At 44.6% G+C, this 18,375-nt stretch overlaps 1 pseudogene; it reads right to left on the minus strand.

The window, feature by feature from the left end:
- LOC140722893 (uncharacterized) overlaps positions 1 to 18,375 on the minus strand; it is a 29,385-nt pseudogene that overhangs the window by 3,986 nt on the left and 7,024 nt on the right.

The following is an 18,375-nucleotide window of genomic DNA, read 5'->3' on the forward strand; positions in this document are numbered from 1 at the left end:
CTCTATCAGAAAGGAGCATTTCTGCCATCTCCAATTTGAGCCTTAGTTTGACTCTCTCCATTGGTATTATTCCCCCCTCCTGCTGAACTGCATGGGTGCCTGGCCCCACAGTAACTGAAACAGTCTCACGCAAATAGTCTTTCTTGATGTGCATCTGGGATTTTCTTTTATGTATTATTAACTTAAAGTGCCACAGTTTTAACGCCATATAAAAAATTCCTGCTGAGATGAATGGTTGGTCCGCACAGCTGTTAAAAGGACTTAGAGTGAATTTTTGTATTATTGTCACAGTCATAGAAAATTACAACACAGAAACAGGCACTTTGGGCCATCTAGTCTGTGCTGAACTATTTAATCTGCCCACTCCCATACCCCTACCATCCAGGTACCTACACAAAATGTTGAAATCGAGCTTGCATGCACCGCTTCTGCTGGCTGCTCATTCCACACCCTGATGACTGTCTGTGTGAAGAAGTTGCCCCTCATGTTACCCTAAACATTTTACCTTTCACCCTTAACCCATGGCCTCTGGTTGTAGTTCCACCCAATCTCAGTGGAGAAAGCCAACTTGCATTTACACTATCTATGCCCCTCTATCACAATCAAATCTCCCCTCAATCTTCTACATTCCAAGGAATAAAGTTCATACCAAAGTGCAACAACTCACACTTGTCTGCATTAAATTCCATTTTCCATTTCTCAAACCATTTTGCCAGCTGGTCCAGATCACACTGCAAGTTTAAATGCTTTTTTGGCATTGACTAGATGGGCCAAAGAGCCTGTTTCTTTACTGAACTTCTCCGTGTTTCTATGGCAGAGAAGCTGGCCAAACTTGTTTGGAAGGGAAAGCGTAGGAGTGACAATTGAGCAGCAGTGGCTGGAGTTTCTGGAGCAATTCGGGGCCTGAGTGATTCCACAGAAGTGGAAGCATTAGAAAGACAGGAGGACACAACTGTGGCTAAAATGAGAAGCCAAAGCCAACATAAATGTCAAAGAGAGGGCAAACAAAAGAACAAAAACTATTCGGAAGCTTCGAGAAACCAAAAGAAGACAACAAAAAAAGTCAGCTGAGCTCAGTGCGTGGAATCATGATTTGTAGTCATTAGTGGGTCTCGGTAGCACCCAACAGTCTGAGGCATTTAGAGGAACAAAATATACGAGGCTTCAATTTCTCTTCAAAAGCAAGGTTCCCTGGACCAGTTACCTTTCAACTTTCATTTTGGCAGGCACATACAAACTCTACACCCTCAAAAATTCACTTCTGAAGGCCTCCCACTTACAGGTACTCCTTTGCCAGGAGACAACCTGTCCCAAACCACACTTGTCAGATCCTTTCTGATACCATCAAAATTGACCTTTCTCCAATTTAGAATCTGAACCCATGGTCCAGACCTCTCTTTTTCTATATTTACTTTGAATCTCATGGCATTATGATCACTAATTTCTGTCACCAGCCCTGATCATTTCCTAACAGCTTATTGCTCACTTCTACATCAGGAACTCTACGTACTGATTAAGGGCACATTTGACAAACTTTACCCCATCTAGTCCTTTTACATTATGGGAGTTCCAGTCAATATATGTAAAGTTAAAATCACTTACTGAATCAACCTTTGTTTATTGACATGGCCCACAATCTACCTACAACTTTGTTCCTCTAAATCCCTCAGACTGTTGGGTGTAAACAAGCCCCTATAATGGCTACAATATCATAATTCCCTGTCCTGAGCTCATCAGGCTTTCCTAAGATGCTTCTTGCATTGTGATATACACAGCTCAGCACATTCATCGCACCATGCTCAACCATTTGATTGCTGACTCTGTCTGAGGTCTGAACAACATCTGACGTGTCAAGAAAACAAACTCCCCCTCATTGTCACAAAAACAAAGGAGCTGATTGTGGATTGCAGGAGGACTGGAGATGGGCTAACCCCTGTTGACATCAAAGGATTTGTGGCTGAGAGGGTGAACAGCTTTAAGATCCTCGGCATAAACATCACCAAGCATCTCACATGGTCTGTAGATACCGGCTGTGTTGTGAAAAGAGCACAGCAGCACCTCTTTCACCTCAGATAGTTGAAGAAGTTGGGAATGGGGCCCGAAATCCTGAGGACTTTCTACAGGGACACAATTGAGAGCATCCTGACTGGGTGCATCACTGCCTGGTATGGGAACTGTACTTCCCTTAATCTCAGGAACTTGCAGAGATTGGTGCGGGACAGCCCAGCGCATCTGTAGATGTGAACTTCCCACTATTCAGGACATTTACAGAGACAGGTGTGGAAAAAGGGCCCAAAAGATATTGGGGACCCAATTCACCACAACCACAAACTGTTCCTACTGCCACCATCCAGGAAACGGTACCACAGCAAAAGGACCAACAGGCTCCGGGACATCATCTTCTACCAGGCCATCAGACTGATTAATTCATGCTGATACAATTGCATATCCATGTTATACTGACTGTTCTATGCACAAACTATTTATTATAAATTACTATAAATTACACATTGCACATTTAGATGGAGATGTAATGTAAAGACTTCTACTCCTCATGTATATGTATGTAAGAAAGTCAATTCAATTCAAATCACCCTCTCCACTATCTGTCCTGTCATTCTGGCTCCCATTCCCCCTGCAAATCATTTTAACCACATCAGCACCCCCCTCCACCACACTTGCTCTCACACCCTTACCACGAGGATATTAGTCCCCTTCCTGTTCTGTTCCCCTAACTAATGAATCCCCTATCACTCCTTTGACTTTCCTCTGCCAGGTAATCCCCCCAATACTTTCTAAAGTGTTCCACCTGTTGTTGTGTGGGATAGCAACAAGAGTACTCTGTGATGGCTATTTAACCTCATTTCCCTTCCTGACTCTCACCCAGTTTCCTGTGTCCTGCACCTTGGGTGTAACTCACCTCTCTTCATGTCATATCTATCACCCCCTCCAACTGCTGGATGATCCGGAATTCATCCATTTACAGTTCCAACTCCTTAAAATGCAGCTGGATACATATCTTGTAGGTGAGGGCATCAACAACACTGGAGGTCTCCCCACCTTCCCACCAATGTCCCCTCTAATTTGTAATGACAAGTGTGCACATAAATCATGTACCGTGTATTTTTTTTTACCCAGTGACAACCATATAACCATATATAACCATATAACAATCACAGCACGGAAACAGGCCATTCCGGCCCTCCTAGTCCGTGCCGAACTCTTAATCTCACCTAGTCCCACCTACCCGCACTCAGCCCATAACCCTCCACTCCTTTCCTGTCCATATACCTATCCAATTTTACCTTAAATGACACAACTGAACTGGCCTCTACTACTTCTACAGGAAGCTCATTCCACACAGCTATCACTCTCTGAGTAAAGAAATACCCCCTCGTGTTTCCCTTAAACTTTTGCCCCCTAACTCTCAAATCATGTCCTCTCGTTTGAATCTCCCGTACTCTCAATGGAAACAGCCTATTCACGTCAACTCTATCTATCTATCCCTCTCAACATTTTAAAAACCTCGATCAAATCCCGTGTGCAAGAACGTGTGCACAGTGAATTTTATATAGAGAGGTATTCATTTTCACAGCTAGCAAATCACTGTCGATAAAAACTTTGATCTCCTCTGGCTTGTATCGAGTTCATCTGCACTCTCACACAGCCTATGTAGCAGGCCTATAGCGGGTTATGAAGGATTTTCTCGCCAGAGCTTTTGCACACTGTCCATATGTGACTTGTTTGCTAAATGACGCTTTAAAAGTCAGATTTCCAAATTTCACTCCACTTCTTCCCATTTGCAAATTCTCCAGCAACTTTTGCATCACCACAATACAGACAGGTAACAGCAGTTTCTGTGTTGTACATAAATATTTCCCTTGAACCCTCTCCAGATGACTGACGGTGATGAACTCAGTGAATGCAATGCCAATGAATATGAAGGGAAGGGTAGTAGTCTGTCTCACTGGAGTCTGGCACATTTGTGATGTGAAAGTTACTTGTTGCCAAGGGCAAAGGTTTTTGATATTACCATGTACCCAGAGAGAATGGGACAAAACATGTTGTCACCTGTAGAAAAGTTCAGAACAGGAGGAGGTAGAACAAACAACACACACACAAAATACTGGAGGAACTCAGCAGGCCAGGCAGCATCTATGGAAAAGAGTACTAATGCTGAGTTCCGCCGGCATTTTGTGTGTGTTGCTTGGATTTCCAGCATCTGCAGATTTCCTCATCTTTGTGATTGGAGGTAGAACAAAGGTAATTTTCTCTACTGCTGATGCAAAAGATTTTGTTCCCTTCCTCTGAGTTCCTAATCCTTGCATTTAGAAAGCTGGAGCTCAGCTCTGTCTGAGAGATCCATCGGTTCCCATTCCCTCATCAGCCGGAAGTTCCCCGGGGCCCGTGTACGGATCGTGAGGCTGAGAGAGAGGGAAGAGAGCAGGACTGTTCCGGGATTGCTGGTCACCGTGACCGGATTTCACAGGAATCGTCCTGAAGTCGGTGTTTAATATAAAATCGGAGAGAATCGATCTTACCTGCGCCCGACATTTTCAAGGCCTGCAGGGCACTGCGCGCATGCGTGATACTCGGGGACGTCATCAGCCTGACGCCTGCGCATTTCATCGGTGTTTTAGGGCCGGCGAAATTTTTAACGCACCGCATTATGGGTAATTAGGGTGCCATTAAACATTTCTACAAGCACCGGTTCATTGTCCATACCTCATTTTTTTTTCGTGTGTATAGAAAAATCAGCAGCTGTTTTAACGCAGAAAGCGGCTCCCATAAACAATATACTCAATACCAACGTGTATCTAATGCCAAAGTAAAATGCAGTTAAAAAACACAGGAGATTCTGCAGTTGTTGGAAATACAGAGGCGCACACACACAAAATGCTGGAGGAACTCTGCAATTCAGGCAGCAACTAAGCACAGGAGTACACAGTCTAGGCATGCTGAAGGGGCTCGGCCTAAACATTGTCTATTTATTCCTCTTCACATTTTCTGCCTCATCTGTTGATTTCCACTAGTATTTTGCAGAAATTAACCACCTTTTTTTTCCGGTCAACCAGTTTCCAAATGTTTCTGATGTTTCTTTTGTAGTCATATCCTGCTGGTCTGATTCCTCCTCCTCCTCGTAAACTCTAGACCCCATCTCTCTTTGCAGCCCCAAAGCCCTGACTCAGGCTGGCAACTCTTCGGTTTCTGACTCTGCTCTATCGAAGCAGAGTCTGACTCGCTAGTCTGCTGTCAGACTTTAGAGGTGCATTGTGTTACGAGACCGCAGGTTCGTTTACTGTGAGTGTCGCTTAAAGTGCCTGAGTGAGGCGGGGCTGTGACGTCAGACACAAGCTGCGGCAGCCTGAGGGAGCGGGAGCGGGAGAGGGAGAGGGAGACAAGCTGTTGGAACTTCAGCGTGTGAATGCTATAGGCTGCAACTCTTCCATGCCCAAAAGGTTGGGTTGATCTGATCATCGGCACGCAGTGCACACCGGATGTGTGACTGTCACTTCGTATCATCCATATGTGTGGATTTGCTGGAGTATCCTGTGGTATCACTTTTGTTGGCCCTTACCTGGAATCGGGGTGTTCTGTGGTAACCACTTGAAGACGATATTCCTGTGACTGTCACCTGGTGATATTCCTAAGAGGATTTCGGAACTAATCGACGGATAAGATCTTCAGCGACTGTTGTTTCGTTTACCCAGCGTGGAATGTGTGTGGAATTCTTCGTAATTGCCTTCTCTCTACATGTTCGTGTGGATTTACAAATCTCTCCTATCACTCACTTTTTCCGTGGATTACTGAACTTTTCTATTTTACCATCTGAAGACTTTAAGCATTGTTTCCCAAGCTTGATAGTTTGGGAGCTATATATACGCATTACACTGTTAAATTCTGTTTATTTCGTTTAATCTTTTATATTTGGAGCAGATACTAATGAAGATAGTGGTTTTAACATCGAAACCAGACTCCGTTAGTGATCTGTTGCTGCTGCTATGTAACAAATCCAACAACCCAGCTGCCTGAGGCACAGTCCTTTAAAATTGGTGAAAATGACCCAAAACGTTGAAAAGAGCAGGGAAGAAGGCGTTTAACCAACTTCGTCCGGAGCCCTGAAGAACGTCACAACCACAGTGAGCTCATCGTCGTATTCAGCCCGGAGAAAATCATGCAGGGAATTCATGCAGGTGTATAAGATGATGAGAGGCATTGGTCGTGTGGATAGCCAGAGGCTTTTTCCCAGGGCGGAAACGGCTAACACGAGGGGGAATAGGTTTAAGCTGCTTGGAAGTAGGTACAGAGGAGATATCAGAGCTAAGATTTTTAAAGAAAAGAGTGGTGTTTGTGTGGAATGCACTGCCAGCGATGGTGGTAGAGGCGGATACAATTGGGTCTTTTAAGAGACTCTTAGATAGGTACATGGAGCTTAGGAAAATAGGTGGCTATGCAGTAGGCATTTTCTAAGCATTTTCTAGAGTAGGTTACATGGTGGGCAACCTGTCATCTCAGGGAGAGTGAGAGGGGAACGGCAAGGGTAGATTTTGATATACTGATATGGAACAGAAATATGGGCAGGGACCAGATGGGCCGAGTGGCCTCCCTAGTTTGCTTCGTGAGTGTGGTAGAGACAGTAAGTACCTGAGACACGGGACTTGATACAGAGCTGATTTATCTTTCACAGATCCAAAATATTAAACACCAGTCTAGTTTAAGGCTAACATCAGCAGAACGGACTCCTCCAATGCTCAGTGACCAGGGTTCAGTCCTGGGTGCGATGAGCAGCCGCAAGAACTGCAGAATCTGACAGTAACAGTCCCTCATGAACCTACAGCTGCCTTCAGTCACCGTGATGGTTAAACATTTAACACAGGACTCCGCCTCTCGCTCATGGACATGTAAGACACAGTCGATTTCTGTCCGCCATTAATCTCTCCCTTTTCAGACTTAAACTTTGAAATTTCAACTTTATTCAGTGGGATCTGTAGAGCAACAGTTACAATTATGGCCCCCAGAGAAACAGAGGATTCAGGTGCTGCGTTATTTCCATTGGTGCGAAGCGATGTCAATTACTCGTTACACCCAATAGTACAGGCGAAACAGCCGAGAGATCGTCTCCCCCGCTTCCTAGGCGGGATAAACCTCAAAGTAAATGTCCCGCTTTTTGATTTCTTTCCATTTCCCTCCGAGGGAAGTTGGGGCGTTTGTGAAGCGTCTCCTGCGGCCGGAGTCTGATGTATCGCCGAGAGGTAGGAGGAGAACACTTGGCGGATCGGCTTGTTGCTGACTCCCCGGGGACGGAGGGAATGAACCCAGCAGGGGAAGGAAGGGGGGTGCATTTTATTGGAAAGGTGGAGTGGTGGCGAGCAGAGGGATTCACCACATTGGGGGTCAAACCGGCAGTCTATTCACCTACAAGTGGGGCCAATGGTCCGAGCAAAGTGGGGGTCGAATGGACCAGTCCAGGGACTTATTGAATGACAGGACGGTTTGGAGGGGCCGAGTGGCCTTCGTCTGTTCCGGTAGTCGGTCAGTATAAAGTCCCTTCCTGGGCCTGTAAGATGTCCCAGTGGGTGTTGTAGGGACCAATGCTTGGAAACCCAGTTGTTCCCAAACTGTGTCCACTATTTGGCTAAGAGACCAAATACAACATTTCCAAATCAGTTATTGACACAAAATGCATCTTCATAGAAACCGTACAGCACAATTCAGGCACTTCAGCCCACAATGCTGTGCCGAACAAGTCCTTAACTTAGAAATTACCTAGGGTTACCCATAGCCCTCTAGTTTTCTAAGCTCCATGTACCTGTCCAGGAGTCACTTAAAACACCCTATCGGTTCAGCCTCCAACACCGCCCCCGGCAGCTCAATCCACACACTCACCACTCTCTGTGTAAAAAAAAAACTTTCCCTCTCATGTTAGCCATTTCAGCCCTGGGAAAAGCCTCTGACTATCCACACGATCAATTCCTCTCATCACCTTATACACCTCTATCAGGTCACCTCTCGTCCTCCATCGCTTCAAAGAGAAAAGGCCGAGTTCACTCAACCTATTCTCATAACGCACACTCCCCAATCCAGGCAACATTCTTGTAAATCTCCTCTGCACCCTTTCAATGGTTTCCACATCCTTCCTGTATTGAGGCGACCAGAAATGAGCACAGTACTCCAAGTGGACTCTGACCAGGGTCCTATATAGCTGCAACATTACCTCTTGGCTCTTAAACTCAATCGCACGGTTGATGAAAGCCAATGCACCTTATGCCTTTTTAACTACACAGTCAACCTGCGTAACAGCTTTGAGCGTCCTATGGTCTCGGTCCCCAAGATCCCTCTGATCCTCCACACTGCCAAGAGTCTTACCATTAATACTATATTCTGCCATCATATTTGACCTAACAAAATGAATCACCTCACACTTATCAGTGTTGAACTCCATTTGCCACTTCTCAGTCCAGCTGTAATCCCTGACAGCCCTCCACACTATCAACAACACCCCCCCAAACTTTGAGTCATCAGCAAACTTACTATCCCATCCCTCCACTTCCTTATCCAGGTCATTTATAAAAATCAGGAGGAGTAGAGGTCCCAGAACAGATCCCTGAGGCACACCAGACATACAGACAGATATCCTTTATTGATCCCGAGGGAAATTGGGTTTTGTCACACCAACCAATAATAGTGTAGAAATATAGCAATATAAAACCATAATTAAATAATAATAAGTAAATTATTCCAAGTGGAATAACACTCCGAGGGAGGAGTTGTAAAGTTTGATGGCCACAGGCAGGAATGACTTCCTTTGACGCTCAGTGTTGCATCTCGGTGGAATGAGTCTCTGGCTGAATGTACTTCTGTGCCTAACCAGTACTTTATGGAGTGGATGGGAGTCATCCACTAGTCCACTAGTAATAGACCACTAGTCACCGACCTCCATGCAGAATATGACCCGACTGCAGCTACTCTTTGTCCTCTGTGGCAAGCCAGTTCTGGACCCACAAAGCAATGTCCTCTTGGATCCATTGTCTCCTTACTTTCACAATCGGCCTTGCATGGGGTACCTTGTTAAAGCTCATCTGAAAATCCAAGCAAGCAACATCCACTGCCTCTGCTTTATCTATCTTGCCTGTTATTTCCTCAAATTATTGCAAGCGATTTGTCACACACGATTCCCTGCAAAGGAATTCTGCTGACTTTGTCCTACTTCATCATGCCTCCACAATTACAGTACCCAAAAAACTCACCCTTAATACACCCGAACATATTCCTGACCACTGAGATCAGACTAACTGTCCTATAATTTCACTGGACAACAATTTTTTTTTTCAAAAGTGTTGCTTCCTCAGAATTTTTTTGTTTATGATAAACTGCTTGAAGATGAACACGAATAAAATTTAAGACTACTTGTATCACGCAGGAATTTGGAAAAACGACAAATTAACTTTTATTGAACATATTGTCTTTAATTGCATAATGGTGCTGATGCTTTGCAATAGTGCAACCAAGTTAAAAATACTTGGTTAATGATTTCCATTGGTACTCAGTGTCTGAGGCTTCTCGCTTAAGTGTCCAACACTAATTTGCAGCATTGCTGGATTCAGTTGCCCTGGTATCTTTTCTCCATGACCGCAGTGTCCTGGTGAAAACTTTCACCATGCTCATCACTAACAGCACCAAGATTTGCAGGGAAGAAGTCCAAATGTGAATGCAGAAAATGAATCTTTAGTGACACGTTGCATTTCATGGTTTTATATGCTTGAAGCATGGTTTCAACCAGCTGCATGAAGCTTGGTGCTCTGTTGATGCCGAGAAAATTTCAACAACTTCCTTGAATACCTTCCATGTCGTTTTCTCCAGTCCCACTAGAAATTCTTCAAATTGCCTGTCATTGATGACCTGTTTGATTTGTGGACCAATAAAAATGCTTATTCTGGGAAGCATCCGTCTCAAATATCAAAATCCTTAATAGAATTTTTTGTGCCTGGTGATAGCAAATTCCATCCTTACAGTCCTGAACCCAATAATTATTACTGAAACCTGTCCTGCCATGCAGCAGCCGCGCCGGCTAAGTATGCCCAAGCATGCCTGAACAAGATAGGAAACTTTCCAGCTTACATTGCAGGTAACATTTTAATTGACCTGAATTATGAATTGAAATAATAAACATAAGTGATTTCAAAAAATGGTGCGTGATAGGGAAATTCCATGGTGATTTTCATGATCAGTAGCCCAAAATTCATAAGATACACCTAAAGGTTTTCAGGAAGCAAAACATTTGTTGTCCATTGTTTTTTTTTCTTCTGCCTCCCTCTCTTCTTAAAGAGTGGAGTGACATTGGCAAGTTTCTAGTCCGCCAAAAACCATTCCAACATCTAGTGATTTCTGATAGATCATTACTCATCACTTGAAGAGAAAACTAAGGGGGAACTTCTTCATTCAGAGGTGGGGAGAGTGTGCACCGAGCTGCCAGAGCAAGTGGCAGGGACGATTGTAATCTTTAAGAGAAATTTGCTTAGGTCACTGGATGAGAAGGATATGGAGGTCTATGGTCCAGGTGGAAGTTGTTGGAACTCGGCAGATTAATGTTTTGGCACGGACTACTTTGGCTGAAAGGGGTTTGCCTGGGTTGTAGTGTTCTTTGACTCTAATGCCTTCACAGACTCTTCAGCTACCTCTTTCTGAACCCTGGGGTGTACACCTTCTGGTCCAGGAGTCTTATCTACCTTCAGGCCTTTCAGCTTCAAAAACACCTTCTCTCCTTGGTAAAAGCATGTATCCTCACTTCTGTCCCAGATACTGCTGAATGTTTGGCATTTATGCAATAAATTTAATGACACAATTGTAGTGGGTGACTTCAATCTGCAGGAGAATAGGGAAAGTCAGATTTGTGTCCGATCGCAAGAGATGGAATGTGTACAAAATGGCTTTTTAGAGCAGCTGATGGTTGAGCCTACTCAGGGAACTGCTATCTTAGTTTTGTGTTTTTTAATAACCCAGATCTTATTAGGGAGGATAATGTAAAGGAACCATTAGAAGGCAGTGATCTTAATTTGATTGAATTCCCACTGCAACTTGTGAGGGAGAAGCATAGGTCACATGCGGAGTATGGCAATGGAATAAAGTGTATTACAGAGGCATGAGAGAGGTGATTCCCCAGGTGGCTGACGTCTCTGAGAATAGTTCATAACGTACAGGATAGATATGTCTGGCAGAAGTAGTTCTCAAACAGCAGGGCTAGACTACCACGGCTGACAAAGGAAGTTAAGGACTGTATAAAAGCCAAGGAAAGTGCATATAATGTAGCAAAAGTGAGTAGGAAGTTAGATAATTGGGTTTCTTTTAAAATCCAGCACCAGGCAACTGAAAAAAAAGCAGATTATAGTCCAGTTAGCCTAACCTCAGTGGCTGGGAAAGCATTTGAGTCTAATATAACAGTTGAGGTTTTGGGGTACGAGGAGACTAATGATAAAATAAGTCAAAGCCAGCATAGCTTCTGTACAGGGAAACCTTGCCTGACAAGTCTGTTACAGATCTTTGAGGAAGTCATAAGGAGGATGGACAAACGAGAGGCAGTGGATATCATTTACTTGGATTTTCAGAAGGCATCTGATAAGGTGTCACACATGAGACTGCTTAACAGGATAAAAATCAGAGGAAATACTAGCATGGACAGACGAATGGCTAACAGCCAAGAGGCAGCGAGTGGGAATAAAAGGGGCCTTTTCTGGTTGGCTAGCAGTGACTAGTGGTCTACAGGGGTCAGTATTCGGACTGCTACTTTTCAAATAGTTTGTCAATGAGTTGGATAATGGAACTGATGGCTTTGTGGCAAGGTTTGTGGATGATACAAAGATAGGTGGAGGCGTTGGTAGTGCTGAGGAAGTAATCCGATTGCAGCAGGACACAGACAAATTTCAAGAACGGGCAAAAAAGTGGCAGATGGAATACAATACTGGGAAATGTACGATAATGCATTTTGGCAAAAGGAACAATAGTGAACTATTATCTGATTGGGGAAAAGGTTCAAACAACAGAAGTACAGAAGGAAATATGAATCCTCGGGCAAGACTCCCAGAAGGTTAATTTACAGGTTGAGCCTATGGTAAAGAAGGCAAATGCAATGCTGGCATTTATTTAAAGTGAAGTAGAATCTATAAGCAAGGAGATGATGCTGGTACTTTATAAGATACTACTTAGGCCGCACTGAGAGTATTTGGGATGCATATCTCAGAAAAGGTGTGTTGTTGTTGGAGAGAGTCCAGAGGGTGTTCAAGAAGATGATTCCGGTAATAAAGGGGTTAAGATATGAGGAGCGTTTGCCAGCCTTGGGGCTGTACTCCTGCACTGACATATGTTTAATAAATGTGAGTGGTGTGGGGTAAATCTCACTGAAACCTACCGAATGTGGAAAGGTCTGGATCAGGTGGATGAGGAGAGGACTTTTCGTATGGTGGGGGTAGCCATAACAGAGGGCACAGCCTCCAAACTGAGGAGCGACCTTTCAGAGTAGTTAAGGAGGATTTTGTTTAGTCAGACAGCAGTGAACATCTGGAATTCACTGACACAGATGGCGGTGGGAGCCAAATCCGTGGGTACATTTAAGGCAGAAGCTTATAGTTTGCTGATCAGTCAGGGCATTACAGGATATGCAAGGAGGAAGGTGCGTGGGGTTGAGTGAGAACCGGGATCAACCATGATAGAATGGCAGAGCAGACTTGATGGGCTGAATGGCCTAATTCTGCTCCTATGTCTTATGGTCTTATACTGCTAGTGTTTTAAACAGTGAAGACTGACACAAAATACTTATTACATTCGACCGCTATTTCTTTGCTCTATGACTAACTCACCAACATCATCTTCCAGCGGTACAATATCAACTCTTGCCTCTCTTTGACTCTTTATGTATCTGAACAACTTTTGATACTTGATATTATTGGCTCACTTACCTTAATTTTTCATCTTGTCTCTCCAGTGTTTTTTTTTAGTTGTCTCCTGTTGGTTATCTAAAAGCTTTCCAATCCTCTAACTTCCCTCTGTTTTCTTGCTGTATTCTTCTGTCAATAGATAAAACCATTCCCAACACACGCATATTCCTCGACCAGTGGATCACCTCTCCACAGGTATTGTTTGCGTCATTAGTCAGACAAACAGAAGATTTTCTCTGTCTATCAGCTTCCAAGCATTGCTACTCTGTCATTCTTTGCCATGCCCCGCTGCTGATTCCCTACTCCTCATCGTACATTCGTACCCTGACCATCGTCCAGAGCCCCAAACTCTGCCCTGAAAATGACCCATAATGTGGAAATGAGCCCTGAATAAGGAGGTTAACCCTCAATGTCATTCTTCCTCAGCCCAGAGATTTGAGGGGCGAAGAACATCTCTGACAGAACTGCAGGCAGCTCGACTTCTTCAGTCTGCAGAAAATTCAAGGGAAACCTCTTCACCCACAGAGTGGTGACTGTTTGGATCCCAACACCACAGGGAGAGCAGGAGATGAACAACAGGGGAGGATTTAAAAGTACTGTGATGGAACAGAATAACTGGCAGGGTCCAGCAAGCCTGAGTTGACTCTCTACTGTACACTAGGTGTGTTATAAATTCGCTAAGTACCGGAGACAGAGTTTAATATAGAACTGATTTATTTGTCACATATCCAGAGTATTAAACTTCAGTCCCATTAAAGGTGAATGTGCAGCAGAAGAAACTCCTCCCATGCCCAGTGACCAGGGTGCAGAACTGGGTGTGGTGAGCAGCAGCAATAATTGCAGAGTTCAGCACCGACAGTCACTCTCGAAATTGCATTCTGCAATGGTGATGGACAAATATCCAGCATGCAGCTTATCGAAACTTTCTCCCCAGTGTGAACCCTGTAATGTATCACAAGGTTAGATTACTGAGTGAATCCTTCCCCACATTGACAGCAGGTGAATGGCCTCTCCCCTGTGTGAACTCAATGATGCACATTTGGTGGAGATAGCTGAGAGAATCTCTTCCCAAAGTCTGAGCAGGTGAACGGCCTCTTCCCAGTGTGAATTGACTGGTGTCTCAGTAGGTGAGATGACTGAGTGAATCCCTTCCCACAGTCTGAGCAGGTGAATGGCCTCTCTCCAGTGTGAATTCGCTGATGTACCTTCAGTGTGGATGACTGAGTGAATCCCTTCCCACAGTCTGAACAGGTGAAAGGCCTCTCTCCGGTGTGAACTGACTTGTGTTTTTGTAAATCAGATGATGAAGTGAATCCCTTCCCACAGTCTGAGCAGGTGAATGGCCAGTCCCCAGTGTGAGCTGACAGGTGTGCCAGTAGTTCCGATGACTGAGTAAATCCTTTCCCACATTCTGAGCAGATGAAGGGCCGCTCCCCAGTGTGAACTCGCTGGTGTGCAAGTAGGATAGATGATCGAGTGAATCCCTTTCCACAGTCTGAACAAATGAATGGCCTCACCCCAGTGTGAACTTGTTGGTGACACTGTAGGTTGTATAAATGAGTGAATCCCTTCCCACAGTCTGAGCAGGTGAATGGCCGCTCCCCAGTGTGAACTGACTGGTGTGCCAGTAGGTGAGATGACTGAGTGAATCCCTTCTGACAGTCTGAGCAGGTGAATGGCCTCTCACCAGTGTGAACTCGCTGGTGTAACTTGAGTTGGGATGAGTAGGTGAATCTCTTCCCACAGTCTGAGCAGGTAAATGGCCGCTCCTTGGTGTGAACCTGCTGGTGAGCCATTAGGTCAGATGACCGAGTGAATCCTTCCACAAAAAATCAGCAGATGACCAGCCTCTGCCCAGTGTGAACTGACTGGTGTGTCCACAGATGGGATGACTGACTGAATCCCTTCCCAAACACAGAACAGGTGAATGGCCTTGCCCAGTGTGAACTTGCTGATGTAACTTCAGTTGAGATTAACGAGTGAATCCATTCCCACGGTCTGAGCAGGTGAATGGCCTCTCCCCTGTGTAAAATGACAGACGCGCCAGTTGGTCAGATGACTGAGTGAACCCCTCCCGACAGTCTGAGCAGGAAGGATGGTTGATTGAATCCCTTGCTCCTTAAATATCTAGACAGAGACAGCGCAACTGGTGTGTTGCGTTTGAATTCCCATAGACAAATTCCTTGTCGATTTTAACCTGTAAAAAGATTTAAAAATCCATCAGTGGGTGAAGGAGAATATTTGAGATTAGATCACTTGAGTTGCCAAGGTGTGATCTGACATCACACTGTTACAGTGAGGTTCAACCCAAGTTGGAGAGAGAAATCACCTTCTAACTCTACACAGTGCTGGTGTCTGGAATGACCCTCAAACTCTCTGATGCTCTATAAGAATGGGGCATTTCTGGAATCTCCAATCTGAGACTTGGCTCTGTTTGACTCTGTCCATTCACATTATTCCCTGTTCCCACTGAGCTGCAAGGATGCCTGGCCCCACTGTAACAGAAACCCTCTCATGCAAATAGCCTTTGCTGATGTGCAGCTAGGGTTTTCCTTTATGTAATGTTAATTTAAAGTGCCACAGTTTCAATGCCATGTCAATATCTCCTGACCTGGCTGGTGGCGTAGTGGCATCAGTGCCAGACTTCGGGACGAAAGGTCCTGAGTTCGAATCCAGCCGGCTCCCCTGCACGCTTTCCATCCGTGCTGGGTTACCAGCTGGTGATCTCTTTGGAACCTCACCCGGCAGAAGGCAATGGCATACTTGCCTCGTATGTGGTTGCCCATGACGTCAGAGAGGCATGGAGGGAAATCGTCCGCTAACCGGAGAGACTCCGGAATTGAGGTACCTTTCCTTAAATATCTCCTACTCAAGATGTATGGTTGGTCTGCGCAGCTGTTAAAATGAATTTGAGTGAATATTAGTATTATTTAAGGTTCTGTCACAGTCATGGAAAAGTACAACACAGAAATAGGCCTTTTGGCCCATCTAGTTTGTGTTGAACTATTTAAACTTTCTACTCCTGTACCCCTACCATCCAGGTACCTACACAAACCTCTTAAATGTTGAAATCGAGCTCGTTTGCACCACTTGTGCTGGCTGCTCATTCCACACCCAGATTACCGTCTGTGCGAAGAAGTTTCCCCTCATGTTCCCCTTAACATTTCACCTTTCACCCTTAACCCATGGCTTCTGGTTGTAGTCCCACCCCATCTCAGTGGTAAAAGCCAGCTTCCATTTACCGTATCTATAAACCTCTAAATAGTCATATAACTGCATCAAATCTCCCCTCAATCTTCTACGTTCCCTGACCTGTTCAATCTCTCCTTATAACCCAAGTCCTCCAGACCTGACAACATCCTTGTGAATTTTCTCTGAACTCTTTCAAAGTCTTTATATCTTTCCTGTAGGTTGCTGACCAAAACTGCACTCAATACTCCAAATTAGGCCTCACCAATGTCTTGTACAAAGTCAACATAACATACCATTCAGTACTTTGGTTTATGAAGGACTATGTGACAAAATCTTTCTTTCTGTCCCTATCAAACTGTGACACCACTTTTAGTGAAATATAGACCTGTATTCCCAGATCCCTTTCCTCAACAACACTCCTCCATGCCCGACCAGTCACTGCGTAAGACCCACCCTGGTAGGTCTCACCAACATGCAACACCTCGCACTTGTCTGCATTGAATTCTGTTTTCCATTTCTCAAGCCATATTTCCACCTGGTCCAGTTCGCACTGCAAGCCATGATAGTCTTCTCACAGTCCGCTGAATCCCAAGTCTCGGTTTCATCCAGAAACTTGCTGATCCCTAACCATCTTATCATCCAGATTACTGATATAGGTGACAAACAACAACAGATCCAGCACTGATCCCTGTGGCAACCACTAGACACAGGCCTCCGGTCAGAGAGGCAACCATCTGCTACCACACTCTGGCTTCTCCCAAAGACAGAGTCTCATCCAATTTACTGTCTAATCTTGACTGCTGAGTGACTGAACCTTCTTGACCAAACTCCCATATGAGACTTTGTCAAGTGCCTTGCTAAAGTCCATGTAGACAACATCCACTGCCTTGTCTTCAACCACTTTCCTGATAACTTCCTCGAGAGACTCTGTAAGATTGGTTAGACATGACCTACCATGCACAAAGCCATGCTGTCTATCCTTAGTCAGACCACATCGATCCAAATGCTTACATATCCGGATCCTGCACATATGTTCTAATAACTTTCCCACTACTGATGTCAAGCTCACCAACATAGAATTTTCTTGTTTATCCTTACAGCCCTTCTCGAACAGCGGAACAACATTTTCTGTCCTCCAATCCTCCAGTACCTCACCTGTCACTAAGGAAGATTTGAATATCTCTGCTTGTGCCCCGACAATTTCTGCACTTGTCTTCCGCAGTGTCCTAGGGAACAACTTGTCAGGCCCTGGAGATTGATCCATGCTAATTTGCCAAAAGACAGCAAACACCTCCACCTCTGTAACGTGTACAGGGTACATGAAGTTGATGCTGCTTTGCCTCACCTCTACAGACTCTGTGTCCATCTCCTGAGTAAATACAGATGCAAAACTACTATTTAAAACCTCCCCCATCTATTTTGTCTCCCGTATAGATTACCATTCTGATCGTCCAGAGTGGGCATGTTTCTGTTCTGACCTTCTCCATGATTCTGTGACAGAGAAGCTGGCCAAACCTGACTGGAAGGGGAATCTGGTAGGAGTGACAACAGAGCAGCAATGGCTGGAGTTTCTGGGAGCAACTCGGGAGCTGAGTGATCGATACATCCCAAAGAAGTGGAAGTAATGGAAAGGCAGGAGGACACAACCATGGCTGAAATGAGAAGCCAAACTCAACATAAAAGCCAAAGAGAGGGCAAACAAAAGAGCTAAAAACATTGGGAAGCTTTCAGAAACCAACAAAAGACAACTAAAGAAAGTCAGATGAGCTCAGGGTGTGGAAATATGATATTGTAGTCATTAATGTGTCTTGGTAGCACCCAACAGCCTGAGGAATTTTGAGGAACAAAATTTCTGGGGCCTCAATACCTGTTGAAAACAGATGTTCCCTGCACCAGTTACCTTTCAACTTTTATTTTGGTAGGCACGTACAACCTCTACACCCTCAGAATTTCACTTCTGAAGAACTCCCTCTCACCAAATACTCCTTTGCCAGAAAACAGCCAGTCCCAATCCACACTTGTCAAATCCTTGAAAATACCATAAAAATTGATCTTTCTCCAATTTAGAATCTCAAGAGAGGTCCAGGCCTCTGTTTTTCTGTACTTACTTGGAATCTCATGGCATTATGATCACTAGACACAAAGTGTTCCCATACACTAATTTCTGTCACCAGCCCTGGATCGTTTCCCAACAGCTTATTGCACACTTCTACGCCGGATGTTTTACGTACTGATTAAGGCTCATTTGACAAAC

This window comes from Hemitrygon akajei, unplaced genomic scaffold (genome assembly GCF_048418815.1).
Source record: "Hemitrygon akajei unplaced genomic scaffold, sHemAka1.3 Scf000092, whole genome shotgun sequence".
Classification (NCBI taxonomy): domain Eukaryota; kingdom Metazoa; phylum Chordata; class Chondrichthyes; order Myliobatiformes; family Dasyatidae; genus Hemitrygon; species Hemitrygon akajei.